This window comes from Plecotus auritus (genome assembly GCF_963455305.1).
Source record: "Plecotus auritus genome assembly, chromosome: 5".
NCBI lineage: Eukaryota > Metazoa > Chordata > Mammalia > Chiroptera > Vespertilionidae > Plecotus > Plecotus auritus.
Window position 1 is genome coordinate 91,973,051 of NC_137776.1, and position 26,473 is coordinate 91,999,523.

The window sequence follows — 26,473 nt, forward strand, 5'->3', positions numbered from 1 at the left end:
ATGCTTTCCTTTATCCAAATCAACAACAGTTTTCCTACCTCTTCAGCTGTGACCACTGTTTCTTTCACAGCCTTAGACATTAGCATTCCCTCCTTTATTTGTTGCCTGAGAGACCCCTTTTGTCACGATGAGGTATCAGCATGAAAGGGTTGTCCAGTGGAAAACTGAAGTTTGGTTCGACTACCAAGACATATTTTCTGGGAACAACTTGAATGCGAACTGAATTGTTCGAGATGAGAGACGCTCAAGAAAGGAGGTTTGACTGTAGTGGGTACTCACTAAATGCCAGCTCCTTTCTTTATAAAAGCGCCACTTTGAAAAAAAAAAAACAGCATGGCTAACGGGAGAGAGGGACAATCAGAGTGGGCATAAATCCAAAGTAAGGTCACTCCAAACCCCACTGCCCAACGATAAGCCTGCTAATATTTTGATGACCATCCCTCGCGACATCTGTGCATGTACACTGTGCATAGGAATTTTACATGAAGAGGTTCATTTCACATATATACTGTTATATATAAATTAGAGGCCCAGTGCACAATATTCATGCACTGGTAGGGTCCCTAGCGGCTGCCTGCCAGATACTCCCTCCCTTCTCCCAGCCCCCTGCCGCCACCAGGGCCTCCCTCCCTTCCCCCAGCCAGCCCCACCCCCTGGTCGAACTCCTGGACGACCTCCCGGCCAAGGGGACAATTTGCATACTATGCTTTTATTATATAGGATATAGTTTTCACTCAATATGCCATGGAAATCTTCCCAAATCAATAAATATAGGTCTCTCTCCCCTATTTTCAGTGACTGTGAAGCTAGGTACCATAATGACCAAACCAATCCTCTGAGCCCCTACTGATATTCAGGTTGGGTTAGAATTTCTCATTACTTCAAACAACACTGTGATGGGGGCACACTTCCACATGTGCTGTCATCTCCTTCGGACAAACTCTGAAAAGAACAGCTGCTGGGTAAAAGGAATACACACTTAGCACTTCATTAGCACCATCCTATATAATAATCCTATAAAATAAAAGGGTAATATGCAAATCGACCGAATGGCGGAACGACCGGTCACCATGATGTGCACTGACCACCAGGGGGCAGACGCTCAATGCAGGAGCTGTCCCCTGGTGGTCAGTGCACTCCCTGAGGGGGAGCGCTGCTCAGCCAGAAGCCAGCTGACGGCTGATGGCTGATGGGGGGTAACGGGCCTAAGCCGGCAGTCGGACATCCCCCGAGGGCTCCCGGACTGTGAAAGGGCACAGGCCAGGCTGAAGGACCCCCGCCCCCAAGTATACAAATGTCATGCACCAGGCCTACAGTCTTTAACATAAAGCACCAGGTGCCTTATGGGACTACACGCTGCTAGTTCTATACATTTTTTGGTTGTTTTAAGAGACAAGATTGCAACCTCATTAAACATGGAGGAAATTAATTAGCATTCCACACCACACTCACTTTCAATCTAAGAACAAAAGCACAACACAAACAGCAAAAATTATGTGATACAAGCAGTGACTTAAGAGTCATCACATGTGCAATGGGAGAATTCTTCAAGCAGCCTCAGCCCAGGGTGGATGTGGCCCCAAAGTGAGCCTGCAGAGGGTCAGGGCGATTAGCAATGGAGTGTTTCTTACCCAACATTCACCCAAACTTGCCCTTCAAAGTAGTCACCAAATGAGTCCTGGGATACGCATCCCAATAATAATAGCACCGGACAGCCTACTTTTTAAATCCCTCTTCTGGCACAGCCGGTGTGGCTCATTTGTTGAGCTTGGTCCCATGCACCGAGGTAGCCAGTTCAATTCCAGGTCAGGGGGGTGTGCAGGAGGCAGCAGATTGATGATTCTGTCATCACTGATGTTTCTCTCTCTCTCCCTCTCCATTCCTCTCTCTATCTCTAAACTCAATGAAAACATGAAAAAGGAAATAAAATAAAAACAATAAATCCCTCTTCTGTAATTGCCCCTGGAGACAGCTTCTGAGACACAAACATCTGTTAAAATACCAATAGTTAATATTAGATTAATGGGACTAACGAAGTTATAGGTTTGTTACCTATCGTTGCCCATATACAAGGATTTTACTGTTAGAAAAGAACTTAAGATCGTCATACCATCAAACCACTTCATTTTACAGATGAGCAGAAACAGGCTAAGCAAGGCAAGGAGGAACTGTTTGAATACAGTGAGTAACCTTTGTTTAAAGATCTAGACCAGTGGTCGGCAAACTCATTAGTCAACAGAGCAGCAAACCGCGGCTCGTGAGCCGTGTTTTGCCAACCACTGATCTAGACAAAGCAACCTAAGTGTCCGTTGGCAGACAAGTGCATGTATATATATGTATACACACACACACACACACACACACACACAGAGATATACACACATACATACAATGGAATGCTACTCAGCCATAAGAGAATGAAATCTTGCCATCTGCAAATAACATGGATGGATCTAGAGGGTATTATGCTAAGTGAAATAAGTCAGAAAGACAAATGATTTCACTTATTTTGTGAAATCTAATAAACAAACAAAACAGAAACAAACTCATATATGCAGAGAACAAACTGATGGTTGCCAGATGAGAGAGGGGTTGGGTGCATGAGTGAAAAAGGTGAAAGGATGAAGAAGAAATAAATAGCCATTTATAAAAACTGTCACAGGGATGTAAAGTACAACACAGGAAATATAGTTAGCCTGACTAGCATGGCTCAGTGGTTGAGTGTCAATCTATGAACCAGGAGGTCAAGGTTCGATTCCAGTTGGGGCACATGCCTGGGTTGCGGGCTTGATCCCCAGTGTGGAGTGTGTAGGAGGCAGCCTATCGGTGATTCTCTCTCATCATTGATGTTTCTATCTCTCTCTCCCTCTCCCTTCCTATCTGAAATCAATAAATATATATATATATTTTAAAAAGAAGATATAGTCAATAATATTGTAATAACTATGTATAGTGTCAGATGGGCACTAGACTTATTGGACTAATCACTTCCTAAATTATATAAGTGTCTAATTGCTATGTTGTACACCTGAAACTAATATAATATTGTTGCCTGGCTGGGGTGGCTCAATGACTGAGCATCGACCTATGAACCAGGAAGCCACTGGTTCGATTTCTGGTCAGGGCACATGCCCCGGTTGCAGGCTCAATCCCGTGTGGGGTGTGCAGAAGGCAGCCTATCAATGATTTTCTCATCACTGATGTTTCTATCTCTCTCTCCCTTCCCCTTCCTCTCTGAAATCAATAAAAATATATTTTGAAATATTTATGTGTGTGTGTATAATATTGCATTTGAAAAAAAAAAATTTGTTTAAGTTTTTAAGAGAATGTTCAGGCCTCCTTTAAAACAGGGGGGAAAGGTCTAGACCAGCGCAATCAAGCTCTGAGCAATGACAGAAGTGTGCGGTATCTGCACTGTCCCCACAGCAGCCACCTGCCACAGCCGGACACCGAGCAACTGCAACCTGGCTAGTATGAGTGGGAAGCAGAATTAAACTGTACTTAATGTCACGGACCTGAACTTAACCACAGGAGGCTCGTGGCTTCCAGTGGACAGCACCACTCTGGACCAATGGCGGCTGCAACCCAAGCAGAGAGGAGGCCAGCAGTGGGAGGGAGCAGGGGACCGTGGACACCTGGACCCTCTCAAAGCTTGGGTCACTTGACTCCGTGTGGTGATGAAGGCGAGTGTGGCGATGAAGGCGAGTGTGGCCACATCTCCAGATTTTAATCACTGGCAGTTTACTGAATAAATTTTAAAGAACTGAGGAGCCCAAAGGAAAAACATTGTGGGTTAAATCCAGCAAAGACCCTAAACTCTGAAACCTCTCTCATTCCCATGCAGCTTATAAACATGAGATCAGGCACCAAAACATTCACAGCTGGCCAAGGGATTAAACAAAGATCCGATTTCCCACAAGGCCTTTCAAACATGCCTGTATGCTTCCAGCTGACCTGTCCATCTTCTTTTACTGCAGCCCCAGCAGCCAGCAGTTACAGCCCTCCCCCTGCAGTCTCTGAGCCTCCTACTCCCTTCTCCAAGGCCCAGGTCCGAGTCCTCCAACAGACCTTCCCAGCCAGCCAGTAGCGGAGCTCCTCAGCCTCGAACCCCCTGGGCCCAGGCCTGTACTTCCCTCAAAAGACCCATCTGCCCAGAGCAGGGGAATTCCATAAGTAGCCTTTCTCATCCCCACCCCTTTCCCCAGAGATAGCAATGGCGAAAAGTAACTGTTTTCTTGCAAATATTCCCTTTTTATCTTATTTAACCCTCACAACAACACCTAGAGCCAAATACCACAGCTATAAATATCCCTACTTTACAGATAAGGAAGCAGGGAACTGGGTGAGGGTAAGGTCACTTACATAATATTCACTAAACCATTAGTTTTACAAAAGGGCAAACTGAAACATTAAGTTTATTATAACAACTGAAAAGTCAAAATCACTCTCACTCCAGGCTGGCCAGTGTTGCTCAGTTGGTTGGAGTGTCGTCCTATACACACACCCAAAGGTCTCGGGTTTGATTCCTGGTCAGGGCACCTACCCAGGTTGTGGGTTCCGGGGTGTGTACAAGAAGCAATGGATTGATGCGTGCTCTCTCTCTCTCTCTCTCTCTCTCTCTCTCTCTCTCTCTCTCTCTCGCTCTTTCTCTCTCTCTCTCAAATCAATTCAATACCTTTGGGTGAGGATTTAAAAATAAATAAAAACAAATTTTAAAAAAATTACTCATGTATGCTTATCCTAAAGAATCATCTGCCCACTGGTTGCACTCCCGGCAAAAAGAGGACAGTATTCGCAATAGTCAAAAAGTGGTAATAATCCATAAATCCACCTGGTGAACAGATAAACAAAATGTTACATAGCCATACATTTAAATACCATTCAACAATAAAGAGAAACAAATTACTGATACATTTAAGACAGACGTTGAAAACATGATGCCAAGGAAATCCGACACAAAAACTACATCTTGAATGACTCCACTTAAGAAATGACTGCCTACAGCTGGGGGTGGGAATAGGAATTGATGGCAAATTGGCATCTTTTTAGTGATGGAGAAATGTTCTAAGCTTGGATAGTGGTGATTGCTGTACAACTGTAAATTTATTAAAAATAATTAACCTGTACACTTAATGGGTAAATGTTATGGTATACAAATTATCTATATATATAAAACCGAACGGCGGAACAACCAAATAACCAATCGCTATGTTGTGCGCTGACCACCAGGGGACGCGCACGGAACATAGCGGGCGTCAGCAGCAGGTGGCAGAACAAGGAACATGGCTGGCATGGGCCTCAGCAGGACCAAGGGGGGGCACCGCTCGCTGTCATCGGGGCGAGCCTTTGGTGGTTACTGAAATTCTTTGCTTCTGCGTGCCACGGTCCCGCCCGGAGTTCGCACCCACTGCCAGCCCCGATTGGCCCTGAGGGCTTCTCCACCTCCCCCTGCTCCTGAGGAGCAACTGGGGCAGCAGCCACTGCTCACACCTGCTGACGGTGCCAGCCCTGCTCGCACCCACTGCTGGCGCCGGCCCCAATGGCTCCGCGCTGTCAGCGGGTGCGAGCGGGGCCGGTGCAGTCACCACGTGGGAGCAGCAGTGCGTGGGAACAGCAGCACATGGAAGCAGGGCTGCCGGTGGGCAGCAGTGGGAGGGCCCAGGCCACGGTGGGAGGGGCCGGGCAGGGGCTCAGAGGATGAGCTGAGACCCACCCCTGTATCCACCGCAGCCTTGCAGCCCACAGTTCCTTTCAAGGTGCACAAATTCAGGCGCTGGGCCCCTAGTACCTCAATAAAGCTGTAAAAATTATCAGTTAAGCTTACAAAACTCTTATCTTCCTGTGATTGAATTTATGAAAGAATTTCTTATACTTGCAGAGGCAGGTATTTGTTATTTACGCATCCAGAAATATTCCTGCTGTAGAAGGAAGCAGAGCAGGGGTTGGGGCTGGGGGTGGAGAGCAATGCAGCCGGGAGCCCACGGGCACACAGACCAGCTTTCCGGAGTGCTGGCCACTCACTTAAATGCTCCCCTGCCAGGAACATATTGCTTTCCCTCTTGATCCTCCTTCAAGGCTCACTTCAAAAATTATCAACTCCACGGCCCTTCCACTACCCAAGACAGGAAGCTGTTTCCAGCACACCCACTCCACACTGTTCTATCAGTCAAACTCAGCTGTGACCTCTGGTTTTTTAAACTCTCTCTTTCTCTAGAGCAGTGGTCAGCAAACTCGCAAGCCGCGGTTTGCTGCTCTGCTGACTGAGTTTGCCGACCACTGCTCTAGAGCAAGCATGTCAAATTCGCGGCTTGTAGGTTTTTTTAAACGCGGCTTATGGCCCGAGAGCCGCAAGTTTGACATGCTTGTTAGAGCCTAGAGTCTAGACCAGCCATGGGCAAACTACGGCCCGCGGGCCGGATCCGGCCCATTCGGCTGTTCTATCCGGCCCGCGGAGCCGAAAGAGCGGAGGGTTCTCTTGCTCTCCCCTCCGCTCCTTTACTTTGAATTTATATTAGTTCACACAAACACTCCATCCATGCTTTTGTTCTGGCCCTCCGGTCCAGTTTAAGAACCCATTGTGGCCCTCGAGTCAAAAAGTTTGCCCACCCCTGGTCTAGACTGTAAGCTGTAAAGGTAGGTACCACGTTCCATCTCTATCATCAGCATCAACTACAGCTATGCCAGCATATATGGGGAAGGTGGATGGAGGATGGCTGAATCAGACACAGACATTATCATCTTATCCTATTTGTATACTTGCTTCTGTCTATTCCAGCCTTGGGCAAACTACGGCCCGCGGGCCGGATCTGGCTGTTCTATCCGGTTCTCTTGCTCTCCCCTCTGCTCCTTTACTTTGAATTTATATTAGTTCACACAAACACTCCATCCATGCTTTTGTTCCGGCCCTCCGGTCCAGTTTAAGAACCCATTGTGGCCCTCCAGTCAAAAAGTTTGCCCACCCCTGGTCTATTCTCACCATACAACCAGAATGTCCTTTAAAGGTAAGTCATGTCATGCCACTCCTCCACTGAGACCCCTCCAATGGCTCCCATCCTGCATGAGAGCTGGACTTTACAATGGCCTACAAGCCCTCACCACCTGACCTCACATTTCCTCTCTGAACTCACTACTGCCCCGCTCCCTTCCCCTGGCCTCCGCCTGTTTGTCAAATGCCCAGACAAGCTCCCCTCTTTCCACTTGACACTCTCTCTCTGCCTGGAATGCTCTTCACCAAAATATCCATCCACTGAGTTTGTCCCAGCACATCATTTAAGGGTTTGTTTAAACGTCATCTTCTGAGCCACCTACTGACGGTCAGTGTGGGCATGTGCACACACATTCCTGCCATCCACTCTGCCATGTTGTTCTCCAGAGCACTTACCTATCTATATATATAAAAGCCTAATATGCAAAGTGTCCCCTTGGGAGTTTGACCGACCAGAAGTTCGATCGCTTGCTATGACGTGTGCTGACCACCAGGGGGCAGCGTGGAACGAAGGAAGGCCTTGGCCGGCAGCCAGCAGCCACTAGGGACCCTATAAAAGTCACTCAGTTGACTTGCTTATGGGTTCTTTCCCCCAAGTACATTGTAGGCATCTAATTACCCATTGCTAGAGCCCAGAACCTTCCTTGTTGAGTAAATGAATGAATGCCACTGACGTGCCTTACTTGGAAAGGTGTCTTGCCTCCAAATTCAAAATTAGGTTAAAAATGAAAGACTAACTTCTGACATAACTTGTTCCTTCTGTGCATCTTTATGCTAAAAAGTGAGGCCAACGCATAAAGCATTATGAAAGCAGTGGTGCCTTCTCAGAAGTGGAGACCTGTACATATTGTCCTGTACTTGGACCGGCTGGCTGACTGGTAGGAAGACAGCACTCCCTGGACCCCCCTTTGCTTTATTTATCAGCACCTTCAAGAACCATTTCTGTTACATTTTAAATAAAACTTCTGCTTGAAATAAAAAGAAAATTAACATCTCAACGACCATGCCCTATTGTCTGTACAATGGGATACCTAATATCCCCTTCTCCAGAAGACAGAATACTGAAGCCACCTATTTAAATAGCTGGCATGGTATGGCCCTCGTCCTCTCCTTTGTTCCCAGGTAAAAATCAAGTTCAGGAGTATTTGCAAACCTCGGGCTCAGTGAACTACGCAGACACAAAAGGACACATTGCATGACTGCGCGTACATGAGGTCCCTACAACAGGCAGGTTCTTGGAGACAGAAAGTGGGACCCGGTGTCCATAGAAAGGATGGCAGTACAGGGCTTGTGAGAACAATGTGAGAATTTGCTAGAATGTGGTGGTCAAAGCAGGATCATTCCATGACTGCCCAAGTGTGATGTGGCAGGCAGAAACTAACTACGTTCAGTGTTCTAAATCAGTTTTGATAGAGAGCTCTTTTGCTTGGAACTGGGGTAGGTGTCAGGTACTGGAGTCAGCTGTCCACCATTTCCAATCAATTTCCAGAAATCTTAGACTGAAATATTTAAAAATCTAAGTGTTTTCCTTATCATAAGCACTCACGATATTTACAAAATAAATGAATTATACTGCCTTGAATTTTTCTGGGTAATGGGAGAAAGGAAATTAGGAATAATAAAGGTGTAGGAAGGGGTATTGAGAAGAGGGAGAACCCAGGGAAGAAAAATGAGGTAACAAAGAATAAAAAGATATCATTAGAATAAAAATATCCCGTGTAAGGAAAAAAAGAAAAACGTTAACTCTCAGTTCTGCTCTTTATTATGATTATGAGTATTCCACTAGCAATGAAAGAACTGGAGGAAACATCATTCAACAAATGATAAGTCTCCTATCAGAAATCAGCTGTACCCCAAACTGAAACCCAGAGCATTCCCTCAGGATTGAGGAGGTGACATTCCATTATCATTCTGACAAACCTTAGTTGCACAATAAAAATAGAGAAAAAGTAAAGATATGAGGGAACTAAAAAATAAGTTATCATTATTTGCAAGTAATAATTGCAACTACTAAAAAAATCCCAGCAAATTACCACAAAATTAGAACCGACAAGAGAATAAGTGGCCAAATCTTATACTAATATAGAAAAATCTATACCTTTTCATTATCTCAATTAGAACCAGGAAGAAAGTTTAATGGGAAAAATCAAATTCAGTTTTCCAACAAAACACCAAATGGCGCATAACGTCGGTGCTTGCAGGAGGCTCAGGAATAGGAAGTTGGGCAGCTTACGTGGAAGATTTGGCAACGGCATCGGGGTCAGGGCAGGGGCCAAGGCCATGGAGCTCGTGGAGGCAAGGCGGAGGACAAGGAGTGGATCCCTGTCACCAAGCTCGGGCAAGTCAAGGACATGAAAATCAAATGGAAATCTCTCTATTCTCCTTGCCCATCAAGGAATCAGAGATCAGTGACTTTTTCTTGGGGGCATCCCTCAAGGATGAGGTCTTGAAGATTGTGCCTGTGCAAAAGCAGACACTTGCTGGCCAGAGGAAACGGTTCAAGGCATTTGTCGCCATTGGGGACTACAACAGACCTGTTGGTCTGGGTGTTAAGTGCTCAAAGGAAGTAGCCACATCCGTGGAGCCATTACCCTAGCCAAGCTCTCTATTGTCCCCCTGCAGCAGGCTACTGGGGAAACAAGATCAGCAAGTCCCACACCGTTCCTTGCAAGGTGACTGGCTGCCATGGATCTGTACTGATGCGCCTCATCCCTGCCCCCAGGGGTACTGGCATTGTCTCGGCCCCTGTGCCTAAGAAGTTGCTGATGATGCCTGGTATTGAGGACAGCTATACCTCCGCCAGGGGCTGCACTGCCACCCTGGGCAACTTCACCAAGGCCACCTTTGATGCCATTTCTAAGACCTACAGCTATCTCATCCCAGATCTCTGGAAAGAGACTGTTCACGAAGTCTCCCTATCAGGAATTCACTGACCATCTTGTAAAGACCCACACCAGAGTTTCTGTGCAGAGAACCCAGGCTCCAGCTGTGGCCACCACATAATTTTATACAAGAAAAATAAAGTGAATTAAGCCTGCTAAAAAATAAAAATAAAAAATCAAATTCAAAAATCCAGCAAAAAAAATAATAATTAGGACTGAACATTAAAACTTACATATAAAAAAACATAAAATTATACTAACAGGCATAAAAAGGGCACAAATAAATGAAAAGAGACATCACATTCCTAAAGGGGGAAAGATAGGAATAAAAACAAGTAAAAAAGAAACAAACTGGGCAAAAATACCTGTGAAATATAGTGAAGAATCTATATCTATCTATCTATCCATATATATATATAAACCCTAATATGCAAACAGACCGAATGGCCGAACAACCGAACAACCGAACAACCGAACAACCGGTCACTATGACGTGTGCTGACCACCAGAGGGCATGCATGGAACATGGCGGGCATCAGCAGCAGGCAGCAGAGCGTGAAACATGGCGGGCATCGCCATGGCCAGATGGTGGAGCAGGTGAGCGGGGCCCACCAGACCAAGGCAGGGTGCTGGTCACTGTCATCAGGGTGAGCCTCTGTGGTTACTGAAAATTCTTTGCTCCTGCGTGCCACGGTACTGCCGGGCGCTTGCACCTGCTGTCAGCACTGGCTCCACTTGCACCCGTTGCCGACACCCGACACCAGCCCCAATCACCCCTGAGGGCTTCTCCACCTCCCCCTGCTCCTGAGGGGCGATCAGGACTGGCAGCCACCTCTCACACCTGCTGCTGGCGACGGCCTCGCTCGCACCCGCTGCCAGCACCGGAACTGCCGCTTGCACCCACTGCCAGTGCCGGTCCCACTCGCAGCCATCGCCAGAGCCGCCACTCACACCAGCTGCTCGCGCCCGGTGCCAGTCCTGATCACACTCAGCAGCTGCCGGCTCTGATTGCCCCTGAGGGCTTCTCCACCTCCTCCTGTTCCTAAGGGGCAATTGGGGCAGCAGCCGCACCTCGCACCTGCTGCTGGCGCCAGCCCCAATCACTCTGCGCTGTCAGCGGGTGTGAGCCGGGCCAGCGTCGTCAGCGCGTGGGAGTGGTGGCGGCGGGAGGGAGGCTGCCGGCAGAAGAGACCAGGGGCCGTGGCGGGAGGTGCTAGGCAGGAGCACGGAGGATGGGCTGAGACTTACCCCTATGACCACTGCAGCCTCACGGCCCACAGTTCCTTTCAAGGTGCACGAATTCGTGCACTGGGCCCCTAGTTGTATACATAATATTTTTTTAAACCATACATGTAATAAAGAAAATAATTTTAAAAATTTGGGCCCTGGTGGGTAGCTTAGTTGGTTTGAGTGTCATCCTTGTTCACCAAGGTTGTGAGTTTGATCCCCAGTCAGGACATATATAAGAATCAACCTATGAGTGCATAAATAAGCAGAAAAACAAATTGATGTTTCTCTCTCTCTCTCTCAATTAATTTAAAGTAATTGTTAAACGGGCAAAAGACAATTTATAGACAATCTATTCTATGAAACAACAATAAAAATTAAAAGTAGCCCAATCTCTGCCTGGCCAGGGAAATAGACACTAGTATAAGCTGCCTACAAGCTACTGTAAATGATAACAGCATTTTGACACACAATTTGCTATCCATCACATTTTTAATATGTATAAACTATGACCCAGCAAGTTCATCTTTAGTAATCTATTTCAGAAACATTAATATAAGTATGCAAAGTAGTACAGTGTACATACAACAATGGTTACTGCAGCATTACTTTGTAAAAAGAAAACCTTTAAAATAATCCTACAGCCAAAACCGGTTTGGCTCAGTGGATAGAGCGTCAGCCTGCGGACTGAAAGGTCCCGGGTTCGATTCCGGTCAAGGGCATGTACCTTGGTTGCGGGCACATCCCCAGTGGGGGGTGTGCAAGAGGCAGCTGATCGATGTTTCTCTCTCATCGATGTTTCTAGCTCTCTATCCCTCTCCCTTCCTCTCTGTAAAAAATCAATAAAATATATTTAAAAAAATAAAATAAAAATAATCCTACAAATCCATCAATAGGTAACTGGGTAAATTGGTTATATATTGATGTGTGCTATTTGCATAATTAATAATAATGAATACACCAGCAATAAACAACCAAAAATGAAATTAAGAAAACAATTCCATTTACAATAACACCGAAAAGAAAAAAATGCTTAGAAATAAATTTAACCAAAAAAAGTGCAAATCTTGCACATTAAAAACTATAAAATACTGATGAAAGAAAAAATAAGTACAAGATATTCTTTGTTCATGGAACAGAAGACTTAATATTGTTAAGATGGTATTACTCCCTAAACTGATCAACAGTTTGATTGCTACCAAAATTCCAGCTGCCTTTTTCTGCAGAAAATAACTTGAAAATTTTTTTAAAGTTGACTTAAAAAAAAAAAATAGAGCAAGCTGCAGAATAAGCATAGTCTGACCCTATTTTTTTCAAAAACTTACATGCAGTGCTTGTGTGCATATATTAAGGGGAGCAGGCCTTTCATCTTATGCTTCATACATGTCTGTATTATATTTTCACAAGCACATAGAGTTTTGCAGTTTAAGAAAGTCACAATAAAAATTGGTTTAATGTTTTTAATTTTTTTTTAAATATATTTCATAGTTTTTAGGGAGGAAGGGGGAGGGAAAGAGAGACAGAAACATCAAAGATGAGAGAGAATTATTGATTGGCTGCCTCTTGCATACCCCCCACTGGAGATCGAGCCCGAAACTCAGGCATGTGCCCTTGACCGGAATCAAACCCAGGACCCTTGAGTCCACTGGTCGATGCTCTATCCACTGAGCCAAACCAGCTAGGGCTAATATTTTAAATTTTTTAACATATAAATCTAAATTCCCTTGCCGAAACCGGTTTGGCTCAGTGGATAGAGCGTCAGCCTGCGGACTGAAAGGTCCCAGGTTCGATTCCGGTCAAGGGCACGTACCTTGGTTGCGGGCACATCCCCAGTAGGGGGTGTGCAGGAGGCAGCTGATCGATGTCTCTCTCTCATCGATGTTTCTAACTCTCTATCCCTCTCCCTTCCTCTATGTAAAATATCAATAAAATATATTTTTTTTAAAAAAAATTTAAAAAAAAAAATAAATTCCCTCAAGGCCGCCTGCCTAGAAGGAACAGAAGCTAGCTGATGGATACATGTGGATCTATTATAACATTCTCTCCTTTGCATACGTTTGAAAATTTCCATAATACAAAGTTAAAGAAGTATAGGGGTGCCTATCTCTTTCATCTCTAGGATCCAGCTCCCCTAATTACCTAGAAATCATGGGTTAAGACCCATGAGGAATGTTCCCTCACTGCACCACCTATCCTAAGGCCCCTTTACCTGACCCTATACTAAATACCGCAGTGACTGACAACAGGATCTTGCAGGACACTGATCTTGTATACAGCGACTGTCAAAGGAAAGCTCCGAGCCAAAATAACCCAGGAAGACAAGCATTTGGAGTTCAGATGAGGGTAAGTGAGCCCCGTCTTCCTAAATAAAGGATAATGGAGGTATTGAAAGGGTTTAGAGCAGGGGTGGGCAAACTTTTTAACTCGAGGGCCCCAATGGGTTCTTAAACTGGACCGGAGGGCCGGAACAAAAGCATGGATGGAGTGTTTGTGTGAACTAATATAAATTCAAAGTAAAGGACCGGAGGGGAGAGCAAGGGAACCGGATAGAACAGCCAGATCCGGCCCGCAGGCCGTAGTTTGCCCACGGCTGGTTTAGAGTAACAGTCATAATTAGTATGTTCACTGTGGAAAATCATCAGTTTCCTCACAGGATTCTGCTCTTGAAAGAACTGAAAAGGGAGCCACCAGTGTCTTCTGGGTCCCAGTTCCTTCACTTGTAAAATGACTGGCTGATGACTTTTTAGAAATGCCTACATCACAAGGAAAACGGGGGTGGGTGAAAGCAATGTGATTTTATCAAGTGGGAAAGCAACAATTTCAATAGGCGGAGAAAGACGCAGCAGAAATCTCACTTGTGGGTTGAGCCCCTCCTCTTCCATTCCAGAAGTTCATTCATGCTTTTAAACACAATTCACAGTAGCCTTGCCAAAAAATAAAAAATTTCACATGTCTACACAATGAATTCACTTATGGAAAACAAGCCCAACTTATTCTAGCATAGAAGCCTAAAGGCAGGATAGAGAAATCAAAATAAAATTTTCTGCTCTAATTTCTTCTAACTTCCAGCTTCTTGGGAATCAAAAAGGGCCTGGGAACTGGGAATAAATTCTCAGCTCTGGGGAAATGAGTGTCTTCTGTACTACCTCCTATGCTATCTAATTCTAATTTCAAATTTTAAAAGTAGGCAGGACCACATTTGGGGGAAATAAAAGCAAAGGATGAAAATAAAACTTGACGATAGAATTACTTCAAATGAGAAGTTCATTGCCCAGTCAAAGAGGAAGTCTAATGGTCCATCCACCCATTCCTCTGGAAACACTCGAGTTGTATCCACATTCTATTCTAGCTGAGATTATGTCCCATAATCTCTCCAGCCTGGATCTGAACAACCTCCTATTATGACCCTAAAGTGGTTTGATTTCTGTAATTAGAATTTCTCCTTAACTCAAAACCACTGAAGAGGAATGATCGAAGGTTCATCCTGTGCTTGGTTTCCCCTCTCGGCAACAGCCTTATCACCTGTATTCATATCCCCATCCAGGGGCATCAGAGCCCAGTTCTTCCTACAGCACTTTCTTCTCTTCCCAAGTATGGATGGAAATAGAAACCAGAGTCCAAAGGCATGCCAGCTGAGGATAGGAATCCCAGCAAACAATTGTATCAGCCTTCACTTCTGCTATCCCAGTGGTCGGCAAACTGCGGCTCGCGAGCCACATGCGGCTCGCGAGCCGCGGTTTGCCACTCTGTTGACTAATGAGTTTGCCGACCACTGTGCTAGCCCATCCAATGCCAGTATAGGAATACAGGATTATACTCTAAGACAGTGGTCAGCAAACTCATTAGTCAACAGAGCCAAATATCAACAGTACAATTGAAATTTCTTTTGAGAGCCAAATTTTTTAAACTTAAACTTCTTCTAACGCTCTTCAAAATAGACTCGCCCAGGCCGTGGTATTTTGTGGGAGAGCCACACTCAAGGGGCCAAAGAGCCGCATGTGGCTCACGAGCCACAGTTTGCCAACCACGCCTCTAAGACAACCTAGAGAAGGGGGGTGGAGGGACACGCACAAGTGGCCATCAGCAAGTGAAAATTTCCCCAAACACAATCCTATCTAATAAAAGGGTAATATGCAAATTAACTGTCACTCCGTCACAAAGATGGCAGCACCCAGTCCTCTCAGCCTCACCGGAGTCCCCCAGTCCCAAGGGGGTTGGGGGGGGGGGGGGACAGATGGCCACTGAGAGCGGGCAGCGTGAGCGGCCAGGTGGAATGCCTGCTTCGTCGCCGTGGCGACAAGGCAAGCATTCTGCACCTGGCCGCGGATGGGCCTCTGGGCCGCAGATGGGCCTCTGGGCTGCGGAGAGCCTCTGGGCAGCGGGCGCGGAGCAGCCAGACCCCACAGAGAGCTACTGGCGCACGGATTCGTGCACAGGGCTACTAGTCTATATATATAAAAGCCTAAGCGACCTTCCAACAGTTCAACCATCCAACTGGTAGCTATGATGCACACTGGCCACCAGGGGGCAGATGCTCAACGCAGGAGCTACCAACCACAAATAATCAATTTGAACCACTCTTAGATCATGAAACGACCAGAATGTTCCAGAAGACACAGCAAAGTAATTTTGCTTCATGATGACGCACCATCACATACTTCAAAACCAGGTAAGACATGTTAAAAGATCTTGCCTGGGAAGTATTAACCCACCCGCTTTATTCAACAGACCTTGCACTTCAGATTAGCACTTGTTCCGATCAATGGCACATGCACTTTCTGAGCAGCACTTCAAAACATATGAAGAAGTGGAAAATTGGGTCTCTGAATGGTTTGCCTCAAAACAAGAAAAGTTCTATTGGGACGGTATCCACAAATTACCTGAAAGATGGGGAAATGTGTAGCTAGCAATGGACATTACTTTGAATAAAGCACTTTTGATGTTTCTCTTGAAATTATCGTGTTTTCTTTGATTACAAAATCCGCTGTTATTAACCGGTACACCTGGTAAACATTATAATGGAAATGATTTGGGCCTCTTTCGGAAACGCTCTGTTTTCCAGTGGAACCATGACGGGGAGCTAAAGAGACACCTTTAGAAGCACAATTCCTCCAATGTCCACAGATAAAACTTCCTTAGGTCAGGGAGATTCAAGTTCCCAAACAGCAGGCATTATAGAGAAAAATGAAACCCATTTATTTTATTGCAAATTTACTGTGTGCAAAGTACAACCTCATGTCTTAAATGATATTTTTCCATTGATTTTTATTTATTTTTTATTTTTTTTTAAATATATTTTTATTGATATTTTTACAGAGAGGAAGGGAGAGGGATAGAAAGCTAGAAACATCGATGAGAGAGAAACATCGATCAGCTGCCTCCTGCACACCCCCCACTGGGGATGTGCCCGCAGCCAAGGTACATGCCCTTGACCGGAATCGAACCCGGGACCCTTCAGTCCGCAGGCCGACGCTCTATCCACTGAGCCAAACCGGTTTCGGCTCCATTGATTTTTAGAGAAAGAGAAACATCAATGTAAGAGAGACATACACGCACCCTGACCAGGGATCGGGCCTGCAACTGAGGTATGTGCCCTTGACCAGAATCGAACCCGGGATCCTGCAGTCCATGAGCCGAACCTCTATCCACTCAGCCAAACTGACTAGGGCACCACTATTAATTTTGATATCTACGTTCCAATGCCAAATGCTCAAATCATTACCCAACTCTCCCGTACCATTTCAATACCCACTACAATAACCTTATTACCTCTCACCTCACTGAACTATTTCCTAGAACAGTCAATCCTTGGTTCTCAAACGTTTCCCATCTCCAATAATTCAATTCTCAACCAAGTTGCTCAAAAAAAATTTCACAGTAGTCAAACAAAACTTCAGTTCTTGACCTGACAACCCTTTCATGCTGATATCTGTATGATCAGTCACACATCACTCAGGTGACAAAAGAGAGAATGAGCGAGTATGTGTCAGTTTACCACTAAACCTTGGGCTCTTAACATCTCAGGAAATTGTGCTGTGAATATCTTCTTTTTTTTTTTTTTGCTTTTGGGAGTTTTGAATGGATTAACTCAATCAATTTACATTATTTCTTTTTTTAAAATATATTTTTATTGATTTCAGAGAGTGTGAGAATAAACAAATCATCTTTTCTGTCAAAGAACAGTTTAGACAGCCGCCATTTTGGACTACATGACTTGGCAGCTGCCATGTTAGCCGCATGGTTTGCACCTCCCCTGGGGGCCGCCATCTTGAAACGGCAAAGGCCAGCCCCTCCCTTTGAATTAGCCAATCGTGAAAGACTGTGTGACTGAGCTCCAATCAAGAGCAAGGGACAGGTCACGTGCATCAGGGATTATAAATCCCAAGCAGATCACCTGCTCCGTGTGCACATGTTTCCAGACCATGTGTGCGCCCGCTTCTACATAGAAGTAAAGATCTTCGCCTTGCTGCCTGGCTCCCAAGTATGTTTTGTGTTCTACCAGGACCCCTGAATTTGGGGGCTCGCCTTATTTCTAACAGAGAGGAAGGCAGAGGGATAGAAAGATAGAAACATCAATGATGAGAGAGAATCATGGATCAGCTGCCTCCTGCACACCTTACACGGATCAAGCCTGCAACCTGGCCATGTGCCTTGACTAAGAATCGAACCATGACCTCCTGGTTCATAAGTCAACACTCAACCACTGAGCCACACCAGCCGGGCAATTTGCATTATTTCTAATGGGAAAAACAATTCCGTTTTTTAACAAATCGCTTCTTGAACAGCCTTCTGGAACAAATTAAGTTCAAGAACCAAGATTCCACGTAACTTCTATTTGACCCAAATCAGTTTAGACACCATATTTTTCTAACTTTCCAACATGCAATTTGGAACACCCTAGGAGTCTGCTCAAAATCTTCAATGCTTCCTCACAGCCTGATAAAAAACAGCTTCATTGCTTTGGTATGGCATTCATACCATCCAAGGTCCAACACAAATCTATCTTTCTGGGAAGCACAGGTCAGGTGAAGAGTTTGGTTCTGAACCCAGATAGCCACGTTTCAGCTGCCACTCTACCACTTCCCTTCCCCTATAACAGTAGCTAACAAGATGTTTGTGAGGATTAACAAACATTATACCCAGCTCCCTTCTCACTGAACAAAGATTGGAGTACTACTGCGATCAGGCCCTCTTCCAAGTGCTTGCCTTACAGAGTAAACCAGAGTTCTGCCTTCCTGGAGCTTCTGCATGAATGGGGGAAGGCAGAGCACCCCATGGTTTCACTGGGCTGACCCGAGTGCGATCTTCCTCAGCCTTCTCCAGCCACAACTTTGCTCAGGCACCATTTCCACCTAAAGTGTTCACTTCCACCTGCCAAAATCCTGCCTATCTTTTACCAGTACACCCAACTCCTGGGCCACCACATCCAGGAAGCTTTGCTCGTCTCTTCACACAGAAGGAAGCCTGGACTTGAGCACTGTTTGTAAACCACGAGATCCTCGCATACAAGCCACATCTACTCTGTCATAATCACAGGAAGATCCTTTTCCTCTCAATAACTGGCACATTTCCTCAAAAATTTTGTGAAATGGGCAAATAAATCTCTAACCTAATTATGCGATCATCATCCTATAATTAAGAGAAATCTGGACTATAAAGAAGTACTAGGAAAGAAAAATAGAGCCCCACACAAACTGCCAACATGTCAGTGATTTATGTTGGCTGAGTTACAACGTCTCTATGTGACTGCCTTTGTCTTCTTCATTGGGATTGGTAAACTGGTAAAGTCTCAGTAGACTGGTGAACTTCTAAGACTTGCATGCTTTTACACCAGTGAAACAAAACGCAAAGTAGGCCTTCCTTTTCTTAATGTTAAATTTTCACTGAACACCACGAGGGGAAAAGATGCAGTAGAGAATAGGAAGACACATCCAGAGGACTTCAGGCTAATAGGGAACATGCTCTCAGGCTCATGGCCAAATCAGCACAGGAGAGGGGTGGCTCATGAAGCCCAGTAGGATTCCTTTGAGTACTATCTCTGCCCAGCAGGGTCAGGAGTCCCAACCTGCCTCCCTCATGGAACCCTGGGGCAATTGTGACCAATGCACCAAAGTGACCTTCACAGCCTCCAGGACCTCTCACTGGAACAGTCCAATCAGGTAACAAGTGACCCTCAGAAAACCACACTGCCTTGATTGCAGATAACAAATGTGTTGTATTCTAGCCCTGGCTGGTGTGGCTCAGTGGATAGAGCGTCAGCCTGCGGACTGAAGGGTCCCGGGTTCGATTCCGGCCAAGGGCACATGCCTGGGTTGGGAGCTCGATCCCCAATAGGGGGCATGCAGGAGGCAGCCAATCAATGATTCTCTCTCATCATTGATGTTTCTCTCTCTCCTTCTCCCTTCCTCTCTGAAATCAATAAAGAAATATATTTTTTTTTTAAAAAGAAAGAAATGTGTTGTATTCTAGATAGGTAGAAGAACAAATGACAAGCTTTTTTAAATAACCACAACACAGCTTTAGCAAAGACTGCCCCTACTCCTCCCGCACTAAGCAATAGGCCCACAGCTATTAGAAAGGCGGAGTCTACCGCGTCTTTCCAGATATCTAAGGACTGGTTCCAAATGTCTAAACATTCCATTTAGTTAATGCAAGTCTCCTGAAATCACTAACATGTCTATAACAGAGAATACTCTAGAATTTAGCATTTCTTGGTGTCTCAGAGTCATCATTACATAGTCATTGTGCTGAGCAGAAGTCCAAGAGTTCCTTTCCATGGTCCTAAAACCCTAGTGTGGATCCTGAGAAAGAAAATACCTACTGAAAAGGGCTCCTGGAAAAAAAAAAGAAAAAAAAAAGAAAAAATAATAATAAATAAATAAAGAGGGCTCCTGGGTGGCTCACTGAGCTCCAATTTTAAAATTCAACACTAGCAGCCATTTTTACCCTGGAGTGGGAGGGTCCTCTCAAAATGCACTTCAGGGAGAAGCCTACACTGAACTTTCTGCCTGCACTGTGTTTCTGCCATCTAAGCCAGCCCTTATAAAGGAGTACCTGGAATCCTATTTCAACCAATAGGACTGAGGCTTTCCCATGGACCAACTAAAGTGGCTCTATTCTGACCAATTAGGCCAGTGCCTTTTGGACCAATCAAACTGTGAGGATTTGGAGTCCTCATTTGCATGAAGACACACCAATCAGGGACCAGGGGCAGGACAGCACACTTGCCCTTTCCACTGAAGACTCAGGACTGTGTTTCCCCCACTGATGTCTCACCAGAGCCACGTGACCCAGACCCGCACGGGTCAGAGCAGACTGGCACAGAACAGAGCTGAGCAGAGCAGACCAGCAGGGCACAGACCAGACCAGCGAAGAGCCCCCTGGCCCCAAAACTGCCTCATACCAGTGCTGTTTTCCACAGATGTGCTGTATCACTATTGAGCTGTTTGCAATGAATAGTTTCCTTCTTCACCACACCCCAAATTGGGGATTCCTATTGGTGCTGAATTGGCCCCAAGAACCATCGGTTTTCACTAGCAAAATCAGAGAAAGCCTTCCATACTTTGCAGGCCCTTGAGTATCCTCTCTACCTTCACTTGCTGCTGAGACATTAGAGAAGGTAAACTCTGTAAGTTCTACTTTGGCAGTTTAGAGGGAAAGAGTGGATAAGGTAACCTCTAGCTATCCAGAGCTGGTCATACATCCTTTATGTCAGAGGGTTCTAAATGCTGGGTCTCAGGAAAGCCATGGGCCTTCCAGAGGCATAACTGTTCAACCCCTCACGTTCATTTACTCAAAATTTATTGAGCGGTCCACTGTCCCAAGCACTGGAGCAATGGAGATCTGCAGTTAAACAAGGCAAGGAAGGGCTCTGCCATCAGGAAGCATGTTGCAGTGGGGGGAATGTTAGACAGGGACAAGGAACTGGCTGAGGGAAGAGATTACTCAGCTAGGGAGATCAGTGAAGGCTTCTTAAAACGTGTGATTTGTTGCCAAAACCGGTTTGGCTCAGTGGATATAGAGCGTCAGCCTGTGGACTGAAAGGTCCCGGGTTCGATTCCGGTCAAGGGCACGTAACTTGGTTGCGGGCACATCCCCAGTGGGAGGTGTGCAGGAGGCAGCTGATCGATGTTTCTCTCTCATCGATGTTTCTGACTCTCTATCCCTCTCCTTTCCTCTCTGTAAAAAATCAATAAAATATATTTAAAAAAAGAAAAAGAAAAAAACGTGAGATTTGTGCTGAGACCTGAATAAGATTTAGTGCTCACAACACAAAGAACTGGAAGAAAGTCGGCCATCATCAGAAAGCAAGTTCTAGGTCAGAAAGGCCAGTGCCTGAAGCACTCTAAGGCAGCAGCAGAGGGAAGAGCGCCGAGGGACAGGCCATGGGCACCTACACAGTAAGGCAGCACTTTCCTCCTTTTTCATCTCATGGAACACACATTAATCACTGAAATCCTGTGGCACATCAAAAAATATATTTTTTGCTGATCTAACAAATAAAATACATATAATTTTGATTCGTTCACATCGGACAGCTATTGTTGTGTTGGCTGCTGTCATTTTTTTATTTGACAATCTAAGGGAAAAGAGGTCAGTGCCCCTGACTAAATAGTCAGGTACTGCACGTTTTAAACATTCTTAACGGCACACTGGTTGAAAATTGCTGCAATATGGCAAAGTCTTTGTTTTATTCTAAGACATGGGAGAGGGCGAGGCTAAGAAGTGACAGAACCCAAGTTATGATTTTCAAAGTTACTCTGAAGGCTGTTTGCGCTGGAGGCTCACCTTGGCCACTCTTGTTTGTAAACTGTCGTCAAGACGATATGCACAGTAGTTAGCAGTGCAGACTCTGGGCCTGGGCCTGTTACTAGCTATGTAACTTGGGGCAAATTATTGCCCTTGTATGCTTCATCTGTAAAATGTAGAGAAATTTGAATATCTCATAGTTTTAAAGGAAAAAAAGGTATCCAAAGGTCTAAATGTCTTTAATTTTCTCTTGTCTAGGAAAGGCTTTCCTTCTCTAAATGGAAAATAGCCCTGTGGCTAGTTATCCATGCTGAGCATCTGAGTAACATGGTGGACTCCTGGTTGTTCATTTTTCCTAACAGCTGCAGACGAAATCTAATGAACTCCTCATGATCACACACAGGACTTCCAGACTGCCAGGCACCTTGTCACAAAGCCACAGAGCTGTGAGTACAATCTCGAAGCCCAGCCTCCCCCTTCAAAGTAGGATGGTGCAAATGTATCAGTATTTATTATATAAGGTCAAAACTGCACTTCATATTTCTAGATTTCCTTCAATGAGATTCTATATGATATGACATTCATGATTTTTCTATTTGGAATTTTCTGGGAACAAATTACAACCTGAAATCAAATTATTAAGTTACTAACAAAGGTTAGGAAGGACAGTCATCCAACCAAAACTGACTTTCCAGAATTACTGGATAGGAAGGAAACAAAGACTATTCCTGGCTGATCTCCAGGTGTCTTCTCCCACTACCTACCCTTCCTTCCTTCATCTTCATGAGATGAAGGTCACCACCCATAGGATTTAGAAACGCATTAGAACCCTCCTGCCTGACAGACACCATTTCTACACATTCATCCCACAGCTAGTACCTCTCATAAAACTACACTGTATTAGGACACAACTATAAGAGAGGAAGTTGTCAAAGTGATGTTTTCACATGACAAAGCAGATTAAACAAAACAATATACACAAACGCCATCTCAAACACAGGCAAGTAGAAGATACTTACTACAAAGTTGAATACAATTAAATGTAATAAGCAGTTACTATATGCTGGGTGCAAGCAAAGGGTTCAGAGACAGAAAGATAAAATGTGGCCCTTGCCAGTAACAATATTGATAATATGGTTGAAGTATGCAAATGACCACAATATAAGGCCACACAGGGTCTGGCAAAAGTGAAGTGTGGTCTCAGTGATATGGGAACACCAACCACTGAACAAGTGCTCTCAACTGGGAAAAATCACCATGGGCTTTATTTACGGAAGCCACTGTATTTAAGCTAAACCTCCAAGTACGTAAAGGAGTTTGAAAAAACCAAGAAGTGATTCATACAGAGGAAAGAGAACGGGGGTGGGAGGAGGGAGTGGGGATACCAATCAGGGTAGCGACAGTATGGAGGGGATGTGTGGAAGAAAAGCAAAGAAAACATGTTTGAGACGAACATATTGCAGGGCTTTGAACATCATACTCAGTGTTCAAGCTTCCTTTCACGGCACCACAGAACTCGGGCTCCTGAGTAGGGGTGCACAGAACAAGTACATGTTTTAGAAAGTTTACTTGACCTAGAGAGGAGACCAATCAGAAAGCTACTTCAACAGGCTAAAGAAGAGTGAACTGCTGTCTTATTCCTATGCTGAAGAGGCTATGATGAAAAGTTTGTAAAGATACTTCAAATAAAATAGTAACATTTTCTTTATGCTTTTCTGCTACTTTCAAGTAGGCACACATTCACAAATATGGGGAAGGGGGAGTCAGAGGGAGTACAAAAACAATTATTTAAGAAAAAAACTACTAAAACTTATTGACAATTGGATTGTGTATGTTGGGGGAGTTAAAAATTAACCCGACTTATACAGATGGTGCCTGGCCATGTCTCAAACCCAAACAGAAACACGCGAGGAAAGGAAAGGAGCCAATCTTCTAAGGTCCATCCACTGTCTTCTTCCAATCAATTAAAAAAGGAAAAGGAAAACCAAAGATGTCAATCTAGTTCAGGTCCCACTGACCCCGAGCTGTTCAGCACTCATGGAAACATGTTTTCCTGAGCAAAGGACTAAGGAATGTAAACAAAGCTGGCAATGGGATAAGGTCATCAGTTTTCAAGCATATTTAAAGACATTCTTAAAGTATTCTTGACATGCCAAGAATGCATATGCTAATAAATTAGTTCTCTATTTTCTTGTTTGTTTGTTAACCCTTACTCAAGGATATTTTTTCCACTGATTTTGAGAGAGACTAAAAGGGAGGGAGGGAGAGAGAGGAAGTAAGAGAGAGACTGAAGAGAGAAAGAAAGAAACATAGACACCTAGATTGGTTGCTTCCCACACGAGCCCGGACTGGGGCCAGGGATTGAACCTACAACCCAAGCACATGCCCTTGACCAGGACTGAACCCTCGACCCTTTGGTGCACTGCCCAACACTCTAACCACTGAGAAAACACCAGCCAGAGCTAATTCTCTACTTTGGATCATTTATTTGTTAAATAAAATTATTGCATTTATATGGCCCCAAATTATCATGGCTTATATTACTATAGTCACTAAAATTAAAAGGGAAACGATCATATTTCTTTTTAATCTATAAATTAATTCTCTTATATTAAATGTGATATTTATCCCTATTACCCAGTCACCTCAAAACTGAAATGCTGACTTAGGAAACTTCAGATCAAAAGCCAATGGAGGCACATAAATGAATACAAATAAAACTGCATAAATCCGAGTTAAGGGTGTTGGCTTGGATCTATGTCAATATCCTGGTTATGGTTATAATATTGCACCACAGTTTGATTGATTTCAGAGAAACTGGGTATTTGTACAAGGGTCTCTCTGTATTATTTCTTACAAGAACCTATAATTATCTCAATTTTTTAAATGGTTTAATTCTTTTAAAAACAAAACACCAATGGACAGCTCTGTCCTGTGAAGCCCTAATTTACTTTGGCCACACAATAGACTAACAAAAAAGGAAGCTTTGCTGCTGCTTATAGGTTAAAACATAGAAATGTATCAGATTATAAATCTCAGTGACCACAAAGTGAAAGGGAAAAAATAAGAGAAGGACAGTGAACAGAAAGACTCCTGTCTCAGGCTCTACACAGCCTGTAAGGAGGGAGATAGGGCAGCATTACTGCTCCCCCCTGGAAGCAAAGGCTCAGAGGTCACGTGATCTGCCCAAGTCTCCGCACCAGAGTGGAGCTCAGCAAAACCAAGTGTTGGAAACCCAGTGTAAAAATGCCAAAGGAAAGTCTCATTTCCTAAGGAGGTGGGGGGAGGGGATAGGACGGCAGAGGGTTAAATGCACCCAAATTGATATTACTCAACCAATGTCATCTCAGCAGCAAGATAAATAAACCAAGTTTATGATCTACTGTGGACGAAAGGGGCCACATGCTGACCTGACAAGCTCAGGGGAGGCCTGCATGGCAGTCTTGCAAACTCAGAGACCTAAAATTACCACAAAAGATGGTCTGAAAATTAAATACTTAACTACAAACAGGTTATAGTGGGTAGTCATGTCCTAGGCCGATATTTTCCCTGACAAAGATCAACTTAGATCTTTACTGAGCCCATTTGCCTTTTTTGCCTCTAAGATAACATATCTGTGAGATGTCTGGGTAACTTGTAATTTCCTTTTTTCACCCCGACCTCTCAGAGCACAACAAATGGCACCAGGACATTCCCTCATTGTTATTGTTATCAAGTTAATTATCAGCTGTTAATTATGTAAAACTATCCTGTATCCATCTGTGTAAAAGAAGCATATGTCCATCATTTCCCTTTTCACCCTATCCCAGAGGTTTCCCCACTTTGCTTTATCCCACCTCCTTAATCTATCACCAATGGATTTCATGTAACTCACCTATGACCCTTTCCTTTGATTGCAATGTACAAATACAGATGTAACTCACCATGCTCCGGAGCATTATCTCAATTCATTGAGGTTCTGCTTCCCGGCATATGTCGACAGTTTGGCCCAAATAAATTCACAAAAATTCTTTACAGTTCTGAATTCTTTTTTACATTAACATTACTGAGAGGCCTCCTGTTAGGAAGAGACAGTTAAACCTTGCCCAACATCAGAGGGTGCAAATCCTCTCCTACAACTGAAAAATGTTGCTGCTGAAAGCATTACACAGGCCAAGGCAAACCCCTGGCCCTGACAGACGGGTCTCTACAATGGTCAGATAAATGCACTCTGGCTTTCCCTGATATTATTCTCATTTAACTATCAAAAAATCTCATGGAATACTATGGCAGGAAAGGAGTATTTTCATTAGACAGCAGTAGGACGGTTTTCTAATTCTGTAATCTCCTTTCATTATTTCTTTTATTTTTTTTCTTCAAATTTTTCAACAAATTTTACGGAGCAACAAGTATGCCAAGGCATTAAGCAGGGGGTAACAGGTAAAATGCCTTTAAAAGGAAGAAAGGTATATAGAGAGAGCCAGACACTGACTATATCAGCACAATAGAAAGTCAGTTATGAGGGAAAGCTTTGAAGGCTTATGTGGGGGTCAGTTCTAGTCTGAAGACCAAGAAATAAGATTCGATGAGAGATCAAAATTGTAGAACAAAATGTAAGTAATGAAAAATTTGGTTCTAAAAGAAAGAAATA

The 26,473-nt window shown here is 44.3% G+C and overlaps 1 protein-coding gene and 1 pseudogene across 4 annotated transcripts in view; one reads left to right on the top strand and one right to left on the bottom strand.

Annotated features, from left to right (window-relative positions):
- Positions 1-26,473, bottom strand: part of CLASP1 (cytoplasmic linker associated protein 1) — a 273,357-nt gene that overhangs the window by 178,707 nt on the left and 68,177 nt on the right. The gene's annotated exons all lie outside the window — the stretch shown is intronic.
- LOC308249536 (small ribosomal subunit protein uS5-like) lies at positions 9,161-9,988 on the top strand (annotated as a pseudogene). The gene has a single exon. The product of its transcript is annotated as a small ribosomal subunit protein uS5-like (transcript).